This window comes from Sus scrofa, chromosome 14 (assembly GCF_054392235.1).
Source record: "Sus scrofa isolate SSC_HxYL_T2T_F1_AM1 chromosome 14, Sscrofa_HxYL_maternal_Yorkshire_Landrace_v2.0, whole genome shotgun sequence".
NCBI lineage: Eukaryota > Metazoa > Chordata > Mammalia > Artiodactyla > Suidae > Sus > Sus scrofa.
Window position 1 is genome coordinate 96,167,782 of NC_139396.1, and position 25,286 is coordinate 96,193,067.

The following is a 25,286-nucleotide window of genomic DNA, read 5'->3' on the forward strand; positions in this document are numbered from 1 at the left end:
GGCTGGGTGGCAGGGGGCTCCCATGTGGCATGGAGCAGTCTCTGACCCATGTGGACAGAGCCCCAGACCCGGGGAAAGGGCACAAGCCAGTGGGCCTGCGCTGGAGCTGGACGCCTGGGGTGCCTCCTCCGCACAGTGGGGAAAGGTCTCTAGGAACAAGCTGGCCCTAAACATCGCCTTTTCCTCTTTGGTACCAGTTTCCCTACCGGTGAGTGGCCATAATGATGATGACTACCTGTCAACTTGCAGGGTGGGGGCCAGGGCCCAAAGAGACATGGACTGGAAAGTACTTGCTGGACAGCAAAGAGCTAAGAGCTCACACCCCTGGGACAGGTGAGTGGCACTGGCCCAGGTAGCCCACCTGAGTGACAGCTCAAACTCAATATATTAACTGTGTAATGGCCAGGGGGACTTTGCTTTTCTCAGGAGGGCTTTGGAAGCTTGGGGATCATAACTAAAGCCTCCTCTGAATCTCCTGAGCCTCTGCAGAACCAAGCTGAGGCTGCCCATATCCTATTTTCTGACTGTGGTTTTGGACACGTGAGTCCCCATGGTGCCTGTATAGGGAACAGGGTGGAGAAGGATACTGGAAGGCCCTTTGTGTGAGAGTTCTCTCTTTCTTTCTCTCTTTCTCTCTCTCTTTTTTTTCTCTAGGGCCACATCTGTGGCATATGGAGGTTCCCAGGCTAGGGATCGAACCAGAGCTGCAGCTGCCGGCCTACGCCACAGCCACAGCAACACCAGATCCAAGCCACATCTGCAACCTACACACCTCATGGCAACACCAGATCCTTAACGCTCTGAGTGAGGCCAGGGATTGAACCCATATGCTCATGGACACTAGTCGGGTTCATTACTGCTGAGCCATAATGGGAACTCCTTTGCGAGAGTTCTCTTGAAAACGTTTAGCTGCAGTCCACTTCAATGTGTTAATATCAAGTGACATTTTCTATGATGATAATCATTATTCTCATTTGTCAGGTGAGAAGACTGAAGCAGAGAGGTTGCTGCCTCACCCAAGGTCACACAGCAGTACCCATATCTTTGATTCTCCTTCTGAGCCTTATGGCCTCACTGTCTAATCTACTATCAGGGTCTTTCCTCTCCTCTCCCGTGTATGTCAGAGTAAAGAAGGCTCACCGACATGCCCCTCTCCCATTTTATGGACAGAGAAACTGAGGCACAGAGCAGGACTCTCTTAGGTGAGACCTGGGCTGAGAAGGGACATGAACCTCTGTGGTCAACCCTCTTCTGTGTACCTGTGCCCACCGATCTCCCATCCAGTTCCCTGCCGTGCTCCCCCAGCTTCATCTCCCCTACCCGGGTGAGGTAGTCTGGAAGACCCAATGCAGAGAAACAGCAATGACAAACGACTGCCCAGGAGAGATAATCCACTATTAAAACACGCCTGCTATTCTAATTATAAAAGAGACCAAATTGGGTTTAAATTGGAATTAATTGGATGCTCCCTTATCCACACCATCTATCTTGCACTCACCAGCCCTTCTGGCCGGGCGGGATGGAAGAAAGTGGAATCTCATCTTCTCCCCCACTGAACACACATCTCTGGAGGCGACCCGCGCCCAGCCCCCAGCCCCTAATCCCTTTAAACGTTTCAAGGAGCAGAGACAATGGGAGCTGGGGTGCCTGGAGCCCTCTTCTGCCTACCTCGCCAGAGGGGAATGAAAGGGGATTAGATGACTCTGGGAGGCAATGGAGGAGGATCACACCCCAAAGGACCAAGCCTGAAGGGAGCAGGCGGGCAGGGCCAGCCCCGAAATACATGCTGGAGTGTTGTGATGGGCTGGGAGATGACAGATCTGTACACAAAGCAAGACCAGCCTGGGAGGCAGCTGGAGAGAGGGGCTTTGCTCAGGTGACCTCAGGTTGGAACACCTTGATCGGGAGGGAAATGAGGTCATCTAGCAAGTAAAATATGGGTCTATGTCCAACTGTGCTGCGTCTACAATAAATTGTTAGCTCATTGCAAGGGAAAGGTGAGGCATGCCTTATCCAGAAACCACTGGTACCCTGTGATCCCCTGGCAGTCCCCTGTCCCTGCATTATTGTGGAATTCCTTTCTTCAGCTTGGCTGGGCATCCAAGGTCTTTGCCATGTACTATTGGTCAGCCAAAGCACTTGCTGCTCTCCTGGAGTCTCAGTCTGGTGGCCCATGGGCGAGGTTTCCTTTGGCCTGCCCCTGTTTTTGTTTTGTTTTGGTCCTGAATGCCCTTGGCTGTTTTGGACACTCTTTCCATGTGCCCATCCCTACTCCTACCTGCATCTGGCACCTGGCCTGCTTCACTCAGTTATATCATCTACTTGGCTCCATCAGGCATAGGAGTCTGCAATCCTTGTGTGCTCATCCAGACCACGTGCTGTGGCTGATTCAGCCTCTCGGCTGCCCCCAGACCCCATCTCATCTCAGCCTCCTCACTCCTTACACCATTGCTATACTATAGCTCTCCCCAGCACACCCCCAAATCCCACTGGTCCTTTAAGGCTCATTTCTAAAAGGCCATCACCCTGGCCCTGGGACCTCAGACTCTCTGTTTTTCTCAAGCCCCCATTGGCAATGGGACACTTGCTACTCCTCCTGGGCTCCCCTCAAGTTACTGTCCTTTACGGGATTCTGGAACACAACCTGAGAGAGACCTACTCTGTATCCCAAAGAAGCAAGTTGCCAGGGTGGGAACACAGTATAAGTCAAGAGTCTGCCTGGTGTCCAGCTGTTAGAGGTTGAAGGGGTCTTCTGTGTGCAGAGCACTGAGGGCCATATGGGCAGGGAGCTGCCCCAGAATGATCTCATGTTCTTGGGGCAGCAAACTTCTGCTACAAGTGCTACCCTCAGCCCCCTTTGAAATCTCTTCCATCTTAGCACTTGCCTGCTTCACGCTTCCACACTGCTGGCTAGTCCACTTCCTGGTCCTTGTGACTCTCAAGCCACATGCACATGCTGGCTCACTCACTCACTCACATATACACAGACCCCCAAGCCAGGTATGCAGACCATTGTATCCCTATTCATTGCAACTACAATTCTTCCCTCTCTACAAATCCCCCACATCTAGCATTATGTTCCCAATACACATACTCAGAATGCTCCCCTCTACCCACACCCAAAATTTTGACCCACCTCTAGGACATTCCATTCTCCGTCATGCACCAGGCACTTTGCCCCAGCTCACTATCTCTCCATTGCTTTGGAAAGCCTCCCCTGTCCTCACTCTGGGAGTGATGCACCCCACATCTCTGTCTCCCTCCATCATACCCATATCTGGCCCCTATGCCTACCCAGGGTCCTCATCTCAAATCCCAAACCTAGAACCTGGGAGAAATCCTAGCCTTCCATGCAGATACACAATAGAAACCTCAAGAATTCTGAACCTCCACTTTCTTCCCACCTTCCACCCTTAGCAGCGGTTGTCCTTCCCCTGCCTAAGGGCAAAAGTGCTTTTTCTCAGGCTCCTAGTTTTATAGACTGAGTGAATGAGGCACATGTACAAGGAGATATTAGGATCTGCTTGCAACAGGGTGGAGAGGGTGTATTTTTCTCTTTGTATAGGGTAAATATTTTCCTAGTTTCCTAATTCTAAGCATTGTTCATGGGAATTTTAGGCATGCTGAAGTTTGGGCAGATGCTGGTAGATCTTAGCTCCTGGCTTCCAGAATAAGGAGACGTTTGGGGGTGGGGGTGGGGTCAGGCAGAGTATCAGCCTGGGAAGGAGTAATTTTAGCTTTGAGGCCTTGTGAACTATATGGGTATCTTACCCTCTCTGATACTAGACTCCTATATTAAAACAAAACTTCACCCCTAAATAAAGCAATCTATGAGAAAGCAAAAGGAACTGGAACCCTCTTCTCAGAGAGAGAAACTAAAGTGTGTTGAGAGGTGATGGAAACATAGGCTTCAGGCTCCTAAAAACCAGGAGATGAGAGGTGAGTGAAAGCTGCTTTGTCATCTTGAGGACCTGAATTAAATGAATTAAAACAAGAAGGAGAGAGGGCAGAAGAAGATTTCAACGTATTTTTGGGTAGAGATGGGAGAGGTCAATCTCTGAGGGAGGTTCAATTGATTAGACAAAAGTTACCAACCAACTATGCATCCAGAAAATCCTCATTGAGCACCTATCACTTGTTGGCTTGGTGTAAAGAGTCTGAGGTAAAAAGATGAGGCTGCCAAAATCCTGTCCTGGAGGTGAGAGAGAAGGACAGAGAAGCTGGGTGGTGTGGGGTCTTGGACCTGTGGGAGTCCAGAGATACAGAGAGGTCAGTAAAGGCTCTTGCAAAGAAGGGCTATTTAAGATGGACATGAAAGACTGAGGAGAGGTTTGCCTCACAGAGGAGTGAAGGTAGTGAAGGTGGGAGGTATTGCATATACAGAAGCGTGGGGGAGGGACAGAACATGGTGCTTTTTGAGAGGCCATGGTGAAGACTTCAGACTTGAGTACAATGGGGTTTAGAGGGTTGATTAGCAGGCATAATGTGCAGGCAGGAAACTCAGGAGAAGCTGCGATTTGAAATGAAGGTCTGATCAAAGCCCACAGTGGTGAAAGGAAGAGCATGAACACACTTCTGTACTAGCCTTGGTGCCTCAAAGGCTGTGGGGATGAGATGAATGGAGAGGCTGAAGATGACTCAGAGGTCTCTAGCTCAGGCAACAGAGTGGATGGGATATACTCAGTATTTTGCTCAAGAATATGAATGAAGTCGGCCATGATTCACAATGCCTCCCACATCCAAGGCTCAGCATATCTTCCAAACACAATTTGGGAGCAGGGTACAGATGGGGCAGGACCTCGACCTTCCCCTAACTTCCCAGGGAGATAATTTTAATCTTGAGAAATGTGATAAAATTGCCAAAAGTACAAAAACCAGCTACATACATTGGGAAGTAAGAGGCATGATACTTTTTCTATTGCAACATTAAAAAATCCTTTCATTAAAATGATCAAATAATAAGAAGTATGAATCTTGGGAAGGATGGATAGGAATGAAAGAATGGGCAAAACCACCTCACCTTTAAGCCTAAGGATGCTTCAGCACCACGGACAGCAACACACCAAGGAAGGTGCCAAAAAATGTATGTAGTCTGAAGCACAGCAGGTCCTGAAGATCTCTGTGAACAACCTACAATTGAATGCAAATGTAACACAGAGTCATTGGGAATTCAATATTGTAGGGGCTTTAATATTATTCTATCCATCTTAGGAAAGGATAACCTTGAAAGCTTGCCACTCTCTGCCACCACACAGGAGGGGAAAAACAAACCACTGTTTTTTTTTTTTTTAACACTCATCCCACCCTCCAAGCAAAGGAAAACATGCTCCATTGAGGGTATAGGTTTTGAGTGTGACCTTGGGATTATCAGTTCTTTTGATAAGGAAAAAGGGAATGGGAAGAAAGACTGTGTGTTGGAATTGAGAAGAGTAGAACAATCTAGCACCTGAGTGTTATTGAACCTCTGCATCTTGTGAAAGAAGAGAATTTCAGGCTTCTTGGGGAGGAAGGGTATATGGATCTGAGCCCATTCCTATGGAGCAGGACGCACAGTGGGCTGGATGTCTGAGTGGCTGTGAGGACTGGTCACTGAATGGCATGGTAAAGGTCCCTGTGAACTAGTAGGGAAAGGATGGAGCCTCTCTTAGAACCATGAACCTTGGAATGGGTTGTACACTCAATCAAGGCTGAACAAGGAGGAACTGCAGGGAGGTGTGACTCCCTGCACCTAGCAAGCATCAGGGCCAGTACAGGACTCTAAGCCTTGGGAATTTGTTCAGGCCAAGGCTTAGGAGAAGCCTGGAAAGTTACTGATTCTGCTTGGTAAATGCTGAAGTTGAGTTTACTTTGTTTAGAAAGAATAAAGGCATATACATTATGTGTACCTTGAACATTGTAGAATAATTATACTTTATTATTCATTCATTCATTTACTCAACTAATATTGAACACCTATGATGTGGGCCATACACTAGGTGTGGCCTTCAGGATAACTAGGGAGCAAAAATCCAGTGTCTATCCTCTTGGATATCATCTAAGGACAGAGACAGACAAGTTATAATACAAATAAAAGGGAAACTGCAAGCATAACAAACATTTATGAGAAGGAAAGTTATCCAATGGTATTCTAGAAGAATGCACAGTAGGGGGGTTTGGCTGGTATGGGGATCCCTGAGAAAGAGATGCTTGAGCAAAGAATAAGCTGGAATCACCCAAAAGAGGAGATAGGAGGGAAGAAAGCTCCAAGAAGCACCAGAGCAGTAGAGCAGTAGAGGAGTGAGGAATTCTAGAGAAGGAAGGACACTTAAAGGAGGCCAGTGAGACTGGTGGTGGTGGCAGGGAGAGGATGGAAAGAAAGGTGGGGAACAATGGGGCTGGAAAGTCAGATAGGCACAAAAACCTTTCAGACTTTTATCAGTCACAGAAGGAGTTTTGCCATTAGCACAAGAACACTGAGGAGCTACTGGAATGTTTTGAGGAGAGAGAAGGGCCTGGCATCATGATCATATTTACATTTTGGAAAGTTTACTGTTTTAGCCTATGTTCCCTCAAATTTATGACCTGAAATAAGGCAGTTTGATTTGGAAGGCGATTCTAGGGACCAGGGAGAGTAAAAGAGAGAAGGAGAAAAATCTAGTGCAAGGGGGCTTTACTGAGTTATTCTCAACCATATAAAACCAGAGCTGATCCCACTGGGATCTTATGAGGAGGAAATGGGATGCTCCTTGGAATTTTCCCACAATGGTCCAAAGGAAGAAGCATTTCTACATTGACTCTTATCCCCCTATTGGCCTGGAGGTGTGGACCTCCCCTGTCATACTTCCAGGCTGCACATGCTCCATGCTATGCAGAACTCTGTTGGTGTCCCAAACTGCAGCATCAAAGAAACCCATTATGGCATCAGAGAAGTACAGAAAGCAGAAATCACACATAGTGTAATTGAGCTAAGACACTCTCGGTGGAAACCGAGCTGGAAATATTCACTGCAATCATGTCTGGCATCAGAGAGGCTGAGAGGATTGTTCAGTGGGCACTTGGAGCTTCTGATACCTTCCTTTAGCCACAGAGACTATTTCAGGTGAAGGAGGAGTGTAGTTTGGACCACAGACACAGATGGTGGTGGTGCAGATAGAAGTGAGTCGGGGAAAAGTGAAGATGGAAGACTTGGGCTACATTTTGGAAGCTGAGCCAGTAGGCCTGGCTGATGGGTTGGCTATGGAAGGACATGAGGGGAAAGCGGAATCAAGAATGACTCATGGGTTTCCAGCCTGAGCAACTGAGCAGATGGTAGAAAGTCTGCTTGTAGAGTCTTCAAATAAAGGCAAATGGGAAGGAGTGGCCAATGAGGGAGGAACAGCATGGAAACCAAGAGAAGAAAGTACTTCAAAGACAGTGGCTAACTGCTGAGGAAGATAGTGTGGTAGGCTGAATTATGTCCACCCCTCTAAGATATCCATACTTTAGTCTCTGGAACCTGTAAATGTTACCTTATATGGTAAAGGAAGGGAAGTATTGTAGGTATGATTAAACCAATGATTTGAGCTGGAGTGATCATCCTGGATTACTTAAGTGAGCCCCAAATATATGCATCCTCATAAGAGGGAGGCAGAGAGAGACTTGACACAGACAGATAGGAAGTCAATGTGACTAGCGAGGCAGAACTTGGAGTGATGTGCCACAAGCCAGGGGATGCCAGCAACCACCAGAAGTTGGAAGAGACAAGGAAGGAGTTCTCCCCTAGGGTGTCCAGAGGAAGTATGGCCCTGTTGATATCTTGATTTTGGCCCAGTGAACTTGATTTCAGACTTCTGACCTCCGGAGCTGTGAGAGGATAAATTTCTGTTGTTTTAAGCCACCAAGTTGGTAGTCATTTATCACAGAAGCCACAGGAAACTAACACAGATTTGGATGGAAAAGTGATCTCTGGATTTGGAAACAGAAGGGACTGAATGTGGGGAGGAATCAAGGATGATACCTGAGTTTTGGGCTTAAGTAAGGCAGTCGATGAAAGTGATACTGAGATGGGGAAGAAGTTTTGGGGAGCAGGATCAAAAGTTCTGTTTTAGCCATGTTAAGCTTAAGTAGAATTTAGACATCATCGCCACTGAGAACACGACAGCCAGATGAAATCCAATTTCAATTGCTCTTGCAGGACCTTGAAAAAGCCATGGGTTTACACATGGAATGAGAACTGGAAAAGATGCTTTAGCCCTTATCCAGTGCATACTGAGTGAGCATGCACGTGCCCAGAGAATTCTTCCCTGTGCCAGAGTGAGTGCCAGCTCGTGCCAGGGGTGTCCCCAGGCATTCCAGAAATAGCAGTTAGTGCCAGTGGGTTGCAATGAATGCAAGGCAAGTTAACTTGATGATGCAGATGTAGAAATGCATGCCAGAAGAGAGATAATATAAGCTGAGGGAATTAACAACATGTTCCAAAAGCGTAACATTGATATTCTGAGGGAGGAAAATGAATGCCAGGGGAGTCACGTGGCACATGGTGGAACCGTAAGAGCCAAGGAATAAACATGTGGCAAGCAGTAGGCTGCTGGACTAGCCATTCACGCAGTAGGAATGAGGTCTCAGATGCCAGGACCAGGCAGGGGTGAGCCAACACTCAGGCTCCAAGAGTCCAGGGCTACCGCAGTCCTGCCTCACACCTGAATCCTTCCCTTTCAGAGGAAGCTGGAATTGAAAAGACCCTTCTTGTCTTTGGGACCACTGCCATGTACCTAAGAAGGATAGGTCCCAGCCTCAGAGGGGGTAAGCTCTCCCAGGAACCAAATTTTGGGGCTCCCATGAAATTTAGGAGTGCCTAAAACCCAAGGGTGTGAGGCCCAAAGAATGTGCATCCCATAGCAGCTTCCCACAAAGTAACCTTGTTTGAAACTGTTCCCCTCCTTTAGCATACCTAGGATGGGGCTCCTTGCTTGCTCTCATCCTTCAGGAACCAGTAAGGGAAGAAATGTGAAAGGAGATCAGATTACCATAAAGTTGCCACAAGGCCACAGGATTTACTGAGCATTGAATTGGGGTCTCAGTCTGAGCTGAGAAGGTATGCCAGGAATGGAAACTAGCAGATCATGGGGAGAGGGGGGCAGGCAAGGGTGTAGCAGTTTGTGTCAGCAGCCAACAGTTTCCTGGGTGATTTCACACCCACCTTTTCCTTTTCCCTGTATATTAGGTATGCTGAGCAGGAATTCTCCTTATCCTCATTTTATTGATGAGAGCACAAATGCACAGGAAAGGGAAGTGACCTGTCCAAGGTGACTGGATACTGACCCCTCTTCCTTGGCTCAGTATTCTTTTCTTTATAGCTTGCTGCATCTGGAAAAGAGTCAGACATGATCTCAAACTTGTATTCTTGACAAAAATTTCACCTAGTCATGTGTATTAACATTCCAAATATTACTAGATTCAGCTCACTAATATTTGTCAGGATATTTTGCTCTTTGTTGACATGGGATATTGAACTATAGCTTTCCTTTCTACAATGTGTTTGTTTTTTTTGTTATTGGAATAATGCTTGCCTTGTAAAGGAAGAGCTTCCATAGAATTGGCTTTTTGTCCTTAAAAGTTTGATATAATTAAACAATTAAATTGTCAGAGACCTGGAATTTTTTATGGGAATGTTTATAACTACAGAATTAATTTTTAAAATATGTATGTGGGCTCAAGGAACAAAACAAAGATGTCTACTTTCTTCACTTCTTTTCAACATTATATTGGACATTCTAGACAGGGAAATCAGGCCATAAAAGAAATAAAATGCATCCAGATTAAAAAAGCAAATGTAAAACTATCTCTATTTGCAGATGATATGGTATTACATATAGAAAAACCTAATGAATCTTCTCCCTCCCACAAACTACTGGAGGTAATAAGTGATGTTAGCAGAGATGTAGGACACAAGATCCACATTCACAAATCAATTGTATTTCTGTATACTACCAAAGACTAATCAGAAAATTAAGACAACAACTCCATTTATAATAGCATCAAAAAGAATAAAGTACTTGGGAATAAATCTAGCCAAAGAATATAAGACTTACAACACTGTTCCAAAAAAAATTGAAACAAATTAAAGAAAACCTAAATAAATGAAAAGAGAGCCCATGTTCATGGATTGGAAAACAATATTATTAAGATATCCATACTCTTCAAACTGATTTACAGGTTCAATGCAATTTTTATCAAAATTCAAAGTGGCCTTTCTTTCTTTTCTTTTTCTTTTCAGAAATGAGCAAGCTAATTCTAAAATTCATTTGTAGATGTAAGGGACCCAGAAAAGTCAAAACAAAGTTGATAAAGAAGAACAAAGTTGGAGGACTCATGCTTTCTATTTTCAAATCTTACAACAAAACTACAGTAATCAAGACCATGTGGTACTGTGATGAGATAGACATATAGATCAACAGAATATAACTGATGTTTCCAGAAATAAACCCAGACATCTGTGGCCAACTGATTTTCAACAAGGCTTTGAACATTCAATTGGAAATGAATAGTTTTTGTTGTTGTTGTTTTGTTTTGTTTTGTTTGTTTTTGAATGGTGCTGGGACAACTGGATATCCACAAGGAAAATAATGAATGAAACTCGGTCTTATTCTGTATACAAAAGTTAACTCAAAATGCATCAAAAAACCTAAATGTAAGAGCTAAAATTATAGGAATTTTGGCATGAAACAGGTGTGAATCTTGATCTTAGATTAGGCAATGGTTTCTTAGATATGATACTAAAAGCACAAAGAAAATAAATTGGAATTCATCAGAATGGCAAACTTTTGTGCATCAAAAACACTACCAAGAAAGTGAAAATATGGATTTCTTCCTGGCACAGTGGGTGAAGGATCTGGAGTGGTCTCCGCAGCAGCTCGGGTCACTGCTGAAGCATGGATTTGATCCCTGGCTCACTGCAGTGGGTTAAAAAGTGTTGCTACAGCTATGGCATAGGTTACAGTTGCAGTCTGGATTCAATCCCTGGCCTGGGAACATCCACATGCTGTAGGTGTAGCAACAACAACAACAACGGAGAAAAGACAATCCATAAAATGGGAGGAAGTATTTGCAAATCATATATCTGGCAAGGGTGCAGTATCTGGAGTATATAAAGAATTGTTACAACTCAACAATAAAAAGACAAATAACAGTGGTGAGACTGGGCATCCCTGTCTTGTTCCAGATTTGAGTGAGAAGGCTTTCAGTTTTTCCCCATTGAATACTATATTTGCTGTGGGTTTATCATAAATGGCTTTATGTTCAGGAATGTTCCCTCTATACCCACTTTGGCGAGGGTCTTGATCATGAATGGATGTTGGACTTTGTCAAATGCTTTTTCTGCATCTATTGAGATGATTTTTGACTTTTCTTTTGTGAATGTGGTGTATGACGTTGATTGATTTGCATATGTTGAACCATCCTTGTGAACCTGGGATGAACCCTACCTGGTTATGGTGTATAATTTTTTTGATATGTTGTTGGATTCGGTTAGCTAAGATTTTGTTGAGAATTTTTGCATCTATATTCATCAAAGACATTGGCCAATAGTTTTCTTTTTTGGTGGTATCTCTGCCTGGTTTTGGAATGAGGGTGATGGTGGCATCATAGAATGTCTTTGGGAGTATTCCTTCTGCTTCAACCTTTTGAAAGAGTTTAAGGAGGATGGGCACCATTCCTCTTTATATGTTTGATAGAAGTCACCTGTGAAGCCATCTGGTCCTGGACTTTTATTTGTAGGGAGTGTTTTTATGACTTCAATTTCATTTCTAGTGATTGGTCTGTTCAGTTGGTCTGTTTCTTCTTGATTCTGTTTTGGCAGGCTATAAGATTCTAGAAAATTGTCCATTTCTTCCAGATTGTCAAATTTGTTGCCGTATAGTTGTTTACAGTATTCTCTTATGGTTTTTTGTATTTCTGCAGTATCCATTGTGATTTCTCCTTTTTCATTTATAATTTTGTTTATTTGAGTTCTTTCTCTCCTCTTTTTAGTGAGTCTGGCCAGGGGTTTGTCAATTTTGTTTACCTTTTCAAAGAACCAGCTCTTAGTTTTATTAATTTTCTCTACTGTTTTTTGAATCTCTATTTTATTGATTTCTTCTTTGATCTTTATAATTTCCTTCCTTCTGCTGACTTTAGGTCTTTTTTGTTCTTCTTTTTCTAATTCGTTTAGGTGGAGGGTTAAGTTGTCAATTTGGGATCTTTCTTCTTTTTTGAGAAAGGCCTGTATCACTATAAGTTTCCCTCTGAGCACTGCTTTTGCAGCATCCCATAGATTTTGAGAGGTTGCGTCTTCATTATCATTTGTTTCAAGGTATTTTTTAATTTCCTTCTTGATTTCTTCATTGACCCATTGGTTTTTTAGTAGCATGTTGTTTAGTCTCCATGTAGTAGGTTTTTTCTCATTTCTTTTCCCATGGTTGATTTCTAATTTCATGGCATTGTGGTCAGAGAAGATACTTGAGATAATTTCTATGCTCCTAAATTTGTTGAGGTTAGCTTTGTGTCCCAGTATGTGGTCGATTCTTGAGAATGTTCCATGTGCATTTGAGGAGAATGTGTATTCTGATTTTTTTGGATGTAGTGTCCTGAAGATGTCAATTAAGTCTAACTTTTCTGCTGTTTCCTTTAGGATCTCTGTACCTTTTAAAACTGCATCTCAAAAAATCAAATACCTTGGAATACACCTGACCAAGGAGGTAAAGGACTTATATGCTGAGAACTATAAAACTTTAATCAAAGAAATCAAAGAAGATGTAAAGAAATGGAAAGATATTCCATGTTCATGAACTGGAAAAATCAACATTATAAAAATGGCCATACTATCCAAAGCAATCTACAGATTCAATGCAATCCCTATCAAATTACCCATGACATTTTTCACAGAACTAGAACAAACAATCCAAACATTTATATGGAACAACAAAAGACCCAGAATTGCCAAAGCAATCCTGAGAAACAAAAACCAAGCAGGAGGCATAACTTTCCTAGACTTTAAGGAATACTACAAAGCCACAGTCATCAAGACAGTGTGGTACTGGTACCAAAACAGACAGACAGACCAATGGAACAGAGTAGAGAACCCAGAAATAAACCCTGACACCTATGGTCAATTAATCTTTGACAAGGGAGGCAAGAACATAAAATGGGAAAAGGAAAGTCTATTCAGCAAGCATTGCTGGGAAACCTGGACAGCTGCATGCAAAGCAATGAAATTAGAACACACCCTCACACTATGCACGAAAATAAACTCAAAATGGCTGAAAGACTTAAATAGAAGACAGGACACCATCAAACTCCTAGAAGAGAACATAGGCAAAACACTCTCTGACATCAACATCATGAATATTTTCTCAGGTCAGTCTCCCAAAGCAATAGAAATTAGAGCAAAAATAAACCAATGAGACCTAATCAAACTGAAAATCTTTTGTACAGCAAAAGAAACCAAAAAGAAAACAAAAAGACAACTTACAGAATGGGAGAAAATAGTTTCAAATGATGCAACTGACAAGGGCTTAATCTCTAGAATATATAAGCAACTTACACAACTCAACAGCAAAAAAGCCAATCAACCAATGGAAAAATGGGCAAAAGACATGAATAGACTGTTCTCCAAGGAAGATATACAGATGGCCAGCAAACACATGAAAAAATGCTCAACACTGCTGATTATAAGAGAAATGCAAATCAAAACAACCATGAGATACCACCTCACACCAGTCAGAATGGCCCTCATTAATAAGTCCACAAATAACAAGTGCTAGAGGGGCTGTGGAGAAAAGGGAACCCTCCTGCACTGTTGGTGGGAATGGAAACTGGTACAGCCACTATGGAGAACAGTTTGGAGATACCTTAGAAACCTATGTATAGAACTTCCATATGACCCCACAATCCCACTCTTGGGCATATATCTGGACAAAACTCTACTTAAAAGAGACACATGCACCCGCATGTTCATTGCAGCACTATTCACAATAGCCAGGACATGGAAACAACCCAAATGTCCATCGACAGAGGATTGGATTCGGAAGATGTGGTATATATACACAATGGAATACTACTCAGCCATAAAAAAGAATGACATAATGCCATTTACAGCAACATGGATGGAACTAGAGACTCTCATACTGAGTAAAATGAGTCAGAACGACAAAGACAAATACCATACGATATCACTTATAACTGGAATCTAATATCCAGCACAAATGAACATCTCCACAGAAAAGAAAATCATGGACTTGGAGAATAGACAGACTTGTGGCTGCCTGATGGGAGAGAGAGGGAGTGGGAGGGATTGGGAGCATGGGGTTATCGGATACAACTTAGAATAGATTTATAAGGAGATCCTGCTGAATAGCATTGAGAACTAGGACTAGATACTCATATTGCAACAGAACAAAGGGGGGGGGGAAATGTATACATGTAAGTATAACTTGATCCCCATGCTGTACAGCAGGAAAAAGATAAATAAAAAAAGAAAAAAAAAGACAAATAATCCAGTTTTTAAAATAATAGGCAAAAGATTTGGATGGACATTTCTCCAAAGATATACAAATGGCCAATAAGCATACAAAAAGATGTTCAAGGAGTTCCCATTGTGGCTCAGCAGAAAGAAATCTGTCTATTATGCATGAGGATCCAGGTTCGATCCCTGGCCTCACTCAGTGGGTTAAGGATCTGGAGTTGCCCTGAGCTATGGTATAGTGTGCAGATGCGGCTCAGCTCTGGTGTGGCCGTGCCCGTGCAGGCCTGGCGCAGGCCGGCAATGGTAGCTCTGATTCAACCCCTATCCTGGGAACTTCCAAATGCCATGGGTGTGGCCCTAAAAAGCAAAAAAAAAAAAAAAAAGAATGAAAAGAAAAAAGAAAAAGAATGAAAGAAAGAAAAAAAAGATCTTCAACAGTATTAGTCATTAGGGCAATGACGCAAGTCCAAATCACTAGAATGGCTTTTTTTTTTTTTTTTTTGTCTTTTTGCCATTTCTTGGGCTGCTCCCGAAGCATATGGAGGTTTCTAGGCTAGGGGTCGAATTGGAGCTGTAGCTGCCAGCCTACACCAGAGCCACAGCAATGCGGAATCTGAGCCACGTCGGTGACCTACACTACAGCTCACTGGCAATGCCAGATCCCTAACCCACTGAGCAAGGCCAGGGATCGAACCTGCAACCTCATGGTTCCTAATGGATTTGTTAACCACTGAGCCATGACGGGAACTCCTGGCTATTTTTTCTTTTTTGTTTTTTAATGAGCAAATCTTGACAAGGATGTGGAGAAATTGGAACCTTCAGACATTGCTGGTAGTAATGGAAAATGGGGCAGTTGCTATGGAAAACAGTTTGGCAGTTTCTAAAAAAGTTAAAATGGGTTACCATATGACCCAGAAATTCCACTCCTAGGTACATGACCAAAAGTGAAAATATATGTGCACACAAAAACCTGTAAAGGAACATTCACTGAAACATTATTCATAACAGTAAAAAAGTAGAAACCTAAATGTCCATCAACAAAATGTGGTATGTCCATAAGATAGATTATTCAACTATAATCAAGAATGAAGTACTGATACATGGTAAAACATGGATTCGTCTTGAACATTTATGCTACGTGAAAGAATCCAGACACAAAAGGTCATGTCTTTTATGATCCCATTCATATGAATTGTCCAGAATTGGCAACTCCATAAGGACTGCAAGTAAAATAGTACTATCATGGGTTGGGGAAAGAAGGAAATGAGGAATGACTAGTAATAGGTATGGGGTTTCTTTCTAGGGCGCTGAAAACAGCCTGGAGTTAGATGGAGCTGATTGTTGTACAACCCTGCGAATGTGCTAAAAACCTCTGAACTGTATGCTTGAAGATGGTCATGAAATTGTGTTATATGAATTATAGCTCAATAAAAAGTAGGTTAAAGGCTATTCAGAATTTTTATTTCTTCCAGAGTGAGATTTGGTGGTTTGTGCATTTCAGGTATTTTGCCCATTTTGTCTAGTTGTCGAATTTATTGGTTGAAGTTTGTTTATAATATTTTCACATTACCTTTTTTTGCTGTGCCTGCAACATGTGGAAATTCCTGGGCCAAGGAATTTATGCTACGTGAAAGAATCCAGACACAAAAGGTCATGTATTTTATGATCCCATTCATATGAAATGTCCAGAAACCCACACCACACTGTAAACTCGCACTAAACCCGCACCACAGCTATAACCAGAGCCACAGAAGTGACAGTGCCAGATCCTTAACCTGCTGAACCACAAACGAACTCTGCATTTTCCTTTTAATATCCGTAGAATCTATTGTAATAGTCCCTCTTTTATTCCTGATTTTTGTAATTTGTGTCTTCTCTCCCTTTTTTGCCAGATTAATATGGCTGGATATTTGTCAATTTTATTGATATTTTCAAAGAGCCAGCTTTTGAAGTCAGTCTCTCTCTCTCTTTTCCCCTCCCCTCCTTCCCACCCCATTCTTTTTCTATTTTTAAAATTTTCCTCTCTTGGAGTTCCCTCTGTGGCACAATGGGATTAGTGGTGTCTCTGGAGCCCTGGGATGCAGGTTCAATACCCAGCCAGCACAGTGGATTAAGGATCTGGCATTGCCACAACTGGGATCTAGGTCACAACTGCAGCTCAGATCTGATCCCTGGTCTGGGAACTCCATATGCCATGGGACAGCCAAAAAAATAAAATTTTTCTCTTTATTATTTCTCTTTTCCTTTTGATTTTAATTTGCTTTTTTATATAATTATAAAAATATATTTTATAAACACAAAAATACTTTATGGTATAACAAATAATTGATCTAATAAGACCTTTCTTCTTCTAATACAACCATTTAATGCTATAAATTTCTCTCTAAGCACTGCCTGAGATGCACCACACACACTTAGATATGCTTTGTTTTCGTTTTCATTCAGTGTAAAATATCTTCTGATTTCCCTTGTGATTTCTTCTTTGGCCCATTGTTTACTTAAGAATATGCCATTTAATCAACAAATATTTGGGGATTTTCCAGTTATGTTTTTGTTATTGATTTCAAATTTATTTCTGTTGCATTCAGAGAAAATGATTTGTATGAGTCTCATATTTTTTATTTAGCTTTATGGCTCAGAATGTGCTCTATCTTTGTAAATGTTCCATGAGCACTTGAAAAGAATGCACATCCAGATGCTGTTGGGTGGAGTGTTCCATAAACGTCAATTAGGTCAAGTTGATGGATAATGTTGTTAAATCCTTCTCTATTCTTACTGGGTTTTTGTGTACTTGTTCTGCCAATTACCGAGAAGAATGTTGAAATCTCCATCTATAACTGTAGATTTGTCTATGTCTTTTTTTAGCTCTATCAGTTTTTGTTTCATATATATTGAAGCTCTGATGTTCAGTATATACACATTTAGGATGATGGTAATGTCCTTTTGATTAACTGATCCATTTATCATCATTTAATGTCTCTCTTTATCCCTGGTAATATTCCTTGTTCTGAAGTCTACTTTGTATGGTACAATCACTTGAAATTTCTTTGAATTAAGCTTTGCACTATAAATATTTGTCCATCTTTTTAGTTTTAACCTGTCATATAAAGTAGGCTTCTTATAGATGACATATAGTTAGGTCTTGCCATTTTATCCTATCTTCAAATTTCTGCCTTTTAACTGGAGTATTTAAATGATATTATACTTAGTGTAATTATTTATATCACTGGTTTAAATTTACCATCCTGTTATTTTTAAAAATCTGTCCTAGGAATTCCTTTGTAGCACAACAGGTTAAGAATCTGGTGTTGTCACTGAAACAGTACAGGTCGCTGCTGTGGCACAGGTTCGATCCATGGCCTGGGGACTTCTACATGCTACAGGTGCAGTCAAAAATAAAGTAAAATCTGTCCTATGTGGGGTTTTGGTTACCATTTCCTATTATTGGATGTTTTTTTGATTCTTAGTTGCTCTAAGGGTTTACATTACACATGTTTGACTTATCAAAGTCTACTTTCAAGTAACACTGTGCCAGTTCACATATATTGTAAAAACCTTACAACAGTACACATCCATTTCTCCTGTTCCATTCCTTTTATATTGTCCCCATACATGTTACTTCTACTTATGTTTTAAACCTCAAATACATTATTTTATCTTGAAGTAGTCAATTATAGATTCAAGAAGGAGTAACAGGGCTAAGATTTACCCTCTCATCCAACACAATATTTTTTTTAAAACAGGCACAATATAAGAAACCACACTTTCAAAGACAATGGGACATCAGGAAATGAAGGAGAATAATTTATGAGAAACAGGAAATAAAACAAGTGAGCCCTGCAATTCCTACAGCTTACTTCTTTGGAGTTTTCAGCTTTGAGAGAGGGAGAGGGAATCCAGGTGGAGCCTAGCGGACTCCTCTGGTTGAAGGGCCAAACCTAAGCATCTGATGAAATAAAAGCAGCTCAGAGTAGCAAAGAGGAAGATGTTCAGAGCGCGAGGACCCTGGAAATCTACAGAGGGGCCCTTCTAAACATTCAGCTGAGTACTGGTAAGTTCATATATGTGAGAAAGCCATCCACAGTGGGGTTGGGCGGGAACAATATGAAAAGATTAGCAAACAGGGCCCAAACCTCACACAGAGCCAGAGATAGCAACACTTCCATGTGCCAGACCAGAAAAGCTAATAATTCATGGGTTATTGGGTGGAATATGCAGGAAGCTCTTGCCTCAGTAATAAGGAATAATGAGCCCTACACTGAGCAATGCTCTAGATCTGCCTAACGAATCATAAAAGCAAGATTCAAAAGGATCAACTCTTTCCAAGTAATTTAGCTACATCATCCTAAGGGGAAAAAAAACACAAGAATATTTACAGGAATATAAAAATAGCCAGGACTCAACAAAGCAAAATTCATAATGTCTGAGATCTAATAAAATATTAACCAGCCATAAAAAAGAAGTAGAGAAACATGATCCATGATTGAGGAGAATAATCAGTGAACTGAATCAAACCCAGAACAGACAACAGATGTTAAAATTGGCATACAATCACATTAAAACAGTCATTATAACTATATTCCATATGTTCAAAAAGTTAAGTACATACATAGATGATGGTTTTTAAAAATGAACATCTAGAATTGAAAGCTACCATGTCTAAGAGGAAAAATATCAGTGTATGAGACAGGATTGACAGATTAGATATGGTAGAAGAAAATATTAGTGAATCTAAATGCATGGCACTAGAAAGGATCCAAAATGAAACACATAGAGAAAAAAGGTTTTTTGTTAATATGAGAACATCATTGAATTGTGGGACTTTAAGGAGACTAATATATAAGTAATTGGAATCTCCAGAGGAGAGGAGAGGTGGGGGGTGGAGAGACAAGAAAAACTATTTGAAGAAATAATAGCCAATTTTTTTTCAAACTTGATAAAAAAGACACTATTACCCAACGAATTCAAGAAATGAAATTAATTCCAAGCATAAGAAACATGCAGAGAATGACCCCAGACACATCATAATCAAATTGCTCAAAACCAGTGATAAAAAGAAAATCTTGGAGTTCCTGTTTTGGCTCAGTGGTAATAAACCCAACTAGTATCCATGAGGATGCAGGTTTGATCCCTGGCCTCACTCAGTGGGTTAAGGATCTGGCATTGCTGTGAGTTGTAGTGTAGGTCGCAGACACAGCTCAGATCTGGTGTTGCTGTGGCCTCGGCCAGTGGCTGCAGCTCTAATTTGACAGTAGCCAGGGAACTTCCATACGCCACAGGTGCAGCCCTAAAAAGCAAAAAAAAAAAAAAGAAAAAGAAAATCTTTTCAGAGGAGAAAAAGTTACTTTAGATAGGAAAAAGGATAGTAATAATATTGTAGATTTCTTGTCAGAATACTGAAAACAAAAATATAACTTTTTAATTGCTGATAAAAACCCGTCAATCTAAAATTCTATGCCTAGTGAAAATATCTTTTAAAAATGAAGACAAGATGAATACATTTACAGATACAAAAGCTGACAGGATTCATTGCCAGCAGATTTGCACTTTGAGAAATGTCAAAGGACACTGTTCTTCAGACAGAAGGAAGAATGACACCATGACACATGACACCAGATGGAAATTATGGATCTACACAAAGGAGGAAAGAGCACTGGAACTGGTAACTACATTAGTACAAATATTTGAGACCTTTTAATTATCTGAGTATCTTTAAAAGGTAACTTATTATTTGAACAAAATGATAATATATTGTGTAAAAATTTATGACTACAATAGTACAAGGGCAAGGAAGAGAGAAATAAACATGTAGTATTTTAAGATTCTTACAATATATATATAGTGGTATATTACTTGAAAGTATACAGTGAAAAGTTAAAAAGGTAACTATAAACCCTAAAGCAAACACTAAAATAATAAAACCAAGAGTGATGCCTAACAAACAAGCCAAGAATAAAATAGACTTATAAAAAATATTCAATAAGTAGTTCACATTGTGGCCCAGCGGGTTAAGAACCCAACTAGCATCCATGAGGACACAGGTCCAATCCCAGGCCTTGCTCAGTGGGTTAAAGTATCTGGTGTTGCCATGAGCTGTGGTATAGGTTTCAGATGTAGCTGGGATCTAGTGTTGCTGTGGCTGTGGCATAGGCCAGCAGCTGCAGCTCTGATTTGACCCCTTGCATGGGAACTTCCATATGTTGTGGGTGCATTCCTAAAAAGACAAGAAAAATTTCAAAAATCCAAAAGAAAGAAGAAAAAGAAAAGAAGGAACAGATAGAAGGTTTAGCAGATAAATAGCAAAATGATGGATTTAAATATTTAAATTAACTTGGTGTAAATATTTACATTAAATGTAAATAGTCTAAACACCCCCGATTAAAAGGCAGAGATCATCAGATTGGAAAAGAAAGCAAAGCCCAATTTTTTAATAACTATAAAGATACAATTAGGTTAATGCAAAAGGTTGAAAAAATACAACATGCTAAAATTTAAAAAAATGTTGGAGTAGCTATCTTAATATCAAACAAATATTTCAGAGCAAAGACTATTACCTGGGATAATGCGCATCATTTAAAATGATAAAGGGGTCAACTAAGGAGGAGTGTATAACAACACTAAACATTACGCCCATTAATAACAGAGCTTCAAAATACATGAAGCAAAAACTGATAAAACTGGAAGGAGAAATAGAGAAATCCACAATTATAGTTGAAATAGTCAATATTCCTCTCTCAATAATAGAGGGAAAAGTAGGCAGAAAATCACCAAGTGTATAGACTTTAACGACCTTATCAATAAAATTGACATTTGAACACTCCAACAAACAATAACAGATCAGTTACTTTCAAGTGCACATAAAACATTTATAGACCATAGTCACGAAACAAGACTATGTTAATTAATCACAATTAATTAATCAGTTAATTTAAAGTGATTAATGTCCTATAGAGTATGATATACCAAAACTCACTCAGGAAGAAATAGACATCATGAATTATTCTATACCTATGAAAGAAGTTGAATTCCTTTCTATTGTGAAAACTTCAGGCACAGGTGGCTTCACTGGTGAATTCTACTAAGCATTTATGGAGAAAATAATAATTCTACAGATTTTTTTCTATTCCAAAAAATAGAAGAGGGAATATCTCTCAATTTTTTTTTGAGGTAAGCATTACCCTGATACCAAAGTAAAAGGCATTATAAGAAAGGAAACTTATAGTTTAATATTCTACAACAACATGCAAAATGCCTTAACGAAATAGTAGGGAAGCTAATCTAGTAATATATGAGATAGGTGGTACAGGAGTTCCCGTCGTGGCGCAGTGGAAATGAATCCAACTAGGAATCATGTGGTTGCAGGTTCGATCCCTGGCCTCACTCAGTGGGTTAAGGATCTGGCATTATGGTGAGCTGTGGTGTAGGTCATAGATGCAGCTCAGATCCTTCTGTTGCTGTGGCTGTGGCATAGGCTGGCAGCTTTAGCTCCGATTGGACCCCTAGCCTGGGAACCTCCACATGCTGTGGGTGCTGCCCTAAAAAGCAAAACCAATCAATCAAAATATAAATAAAAAAATAAAAATTAAAAATTGTTGCAATTCTCATTTAAAATAAAAAATTTTAAAAACATGAAAAAAAGGCAGTCGCTGTGACTAATGTAATTTACTCCAAAAAGTCATAGTTGCTTTAACTTTCAAAAATCAATGTATTTATCACCAGCTTAATAAAGAAAAAGCATTTGAGAAAATTAAATATTCATTCATAATTTTAAAAAGAAAATTCTCAGCAAACTAGGAATAGAAGGAATCTTCCTCAATCTGAAAAGGGGAATTTATAAAAAATCAACAGCTAATATCACACTTAATAGTGAAAGACTGAATGTTTCCTCCTCATACAAGAAACAAAGTAAAGATTTCATTCTCATCACTTCCACTTAACATTGTCTTAGCCATTGCAAGCAGGCAAGAAAAAAGAAGATATACAGACTGGGAAAGAAAAAACTTTTTTTTTTTCTTCCATGCCCACAGTATGCAGAATTTCCTGGGCTAGGGACCAAATCCATGTCACAGAAGTGATCTGAGCCACAGCAGTGACAATGCTGGATTCTTAACCCGCTAGGCCACCACAGAATACCTAAAACTATCTTCTTCACAAATGACACAAACATGTCTAAGAATAAAATCCTAAGGGATTAAAAAAAAAAAAAGCTACTAGAATTACAAATGGCATGGTCACAGGATATAAAAGTGTACTGTGTTTTTATATACTAGGCATGGATAATTGGAAATTCAAATTTTTATATACAATTTACAATAGGAAGAAAATATTAAAACTTAGGAATAGATTTAATCAAATATTTATAATTCCCATGCAATAGAACCTTGCTCAGAGAAAGTAAAGAAGAATAAAATGATGGAGAGACGTGTCATTTCCATGAATCAGAAGATTCAATATAAGACATCAATTCTCTGCCATTTTTTCCACTGGTTGCATGAAATCCCAATCAAGATCCCATCTTGAGACCTAAATAGACATTTCTTCCAAAGAAGACATACAGATTGCCAAGTAGGCACATGAAAAGATGCTCAGGATTACTAAATTATTTTTCCTGCCTTTTAGGGCTGTGCCTGTGGCATATGGAAGTTCCCAGGCTAGGGATTGAATCAGAGCTGCAGTTGCTGGCCTATGCCATAGCAACACAGGGTCCGAGCCATGTCTGCAACCTATACTGCAGCTCATGGCAATGCTGGATCCTTAACCCACTGAGCAAGGCCAGGGATAGAACTCTCATCTTCATGGATAGGGGTTGGATTTGTTACCGCTGAGCCATAACAGGAACTCCAGGATTACCAATTTTTAAATAAATGCAAATCAAAACTACAATGAGGTACCACCTCACACTGGTCAAAATGGCTATCATTAAAAAGTCTACAAATAACAAATGCTGGAGAAGGTGTGGAGAAAAGGGAGCCCTCTTACACTGTTGGTGGGAATGTAAATTGGTGCAACCACTATGGAGAGTAGTATGGAGGTTCCTTAGAAAACTGAAAATAGAATTACCACATGATCCAGCAATCCCACTCCTAGGATTATAGCTGGACAAAACTATAATTCAAAGAGATACATGAACCCCTACATTCATAGCAGCACCATTCACAATTGCCAAGACACAGAAAAACCTAAATATCCATTGACAGATGAATGGATTAAGATGTGGTACATATATACAAGGGAATACTACTCAGCCGTACAAAAGAATGACATAATGCCATTAGCAGAAACACGGATGCAACTAGAGATTATCATACTAAGTGAAGTGAGTCAGAAAGAGAAAGACAAATGCCATGTGATATCACTTACGTCTGGAGTCTAAATATGACACAAACGAACCTAACTATGAAACAGAAACAGACTCACAGACATAGAGAAAAGACTTGTGGTTGCCAAGGAAGGGGAGGGGGAGGAAGAGGAATGGATTGGGAATTTATGGTTCGTAGATGCAGATTATTACATATGGAAGATATAAACCACAAGGTCCTACTATATAGCCCAGGGAACTATACCCAACCACCATGATAGAGAAGAATATTAAAAAGAATGTGTGTGTGTTTGTGTGTGTGTATGAATCACTCTGCTCTACAGCAGAAATTGGCACAACATTGTAAATCAACTACACTTTTTTTTTTCTTTTTAAAGTTGCACCTGCGGCACATGGACGTTCCCAGGCTAGGAGTCAAATCAGAACTTCAGCCACTGACCTAAGCCACAGCCACAGCCATATCAGATCAGAGACACATCTGTGACCTATGCTGCAGCTTGTGGCAGCATCAGATCCTTAATCCACTGAGCAAGGCTACGGATCAAACTCACATCCTCCTGGATACAAGTCAGGTTCTTAACCTGCTGAGCCACAACAGAAACTCCCAACTACAATTAAAAAAAAAAAATTAAGTTTCCGTCTTATTTATTTGTAGAAAATCACAATTTGATTCAAAATTTATATGTAAATGTAAAGGACATCAAAGAGCCAAAAACTCTGAAAAAAGAAGAACAAATTTGAGGACTAACACTATCTATTTTCAAGACTTATTACAAAGTTATAATAAAATACCATGAAATTGGCATAAAGACAGATAATACATCAATAGAGAGATCAGAAATAGAACACTCATTTATGGATAACTGATTTTTTCTAAAGCACAAAGGCAATTTAGTGGAGAAAGAATGTTCTTTTGAAGAAAAGAGAATGAATTGATAAATTAGACTTCATCTAAATTAAAAATGTCTGTTCTTGGAGTTCCCTCATGGTGCAGCTCATTAAGGACTCAGTGTTGTCACTTCAGCAGCTCTGGTTCAATCCCTGGCTTGGGGACTTCCTCATGGCATGTTCTAACTCTTGAGAGAATAAACAGATAAGGCATGGACTTGGGGAAAATCTTTCAAAGCATATATCTAATAAAGAATTTGTAACCAGAATGTATAAAGGGATCTCAAAATACAATACTACGAAAAGAATCCAATATAAAATTTGTAGAAAATTGTGAAACAGATATATTATTAAAGAAGATAATATAGAGAGCAAATAAGCACATGAAACAATATCCAATGTTATTAGTCATTAGGGTAATACAAATTAAAATCACAATTAGGTGCCACTTCATACCAATTAGAATGGCCAACATTAAAAAGACTGTTTAAATTATCATGTTAAGTGAAGTCAGACAGTGAGACGCCAACATCAAATGCTATCGCTTACATGTGGAATCTAAAAAAAAGGACACAATGAACTTCTCTGCAGAACAGATACTGACTCACAGACTTTGAAAAA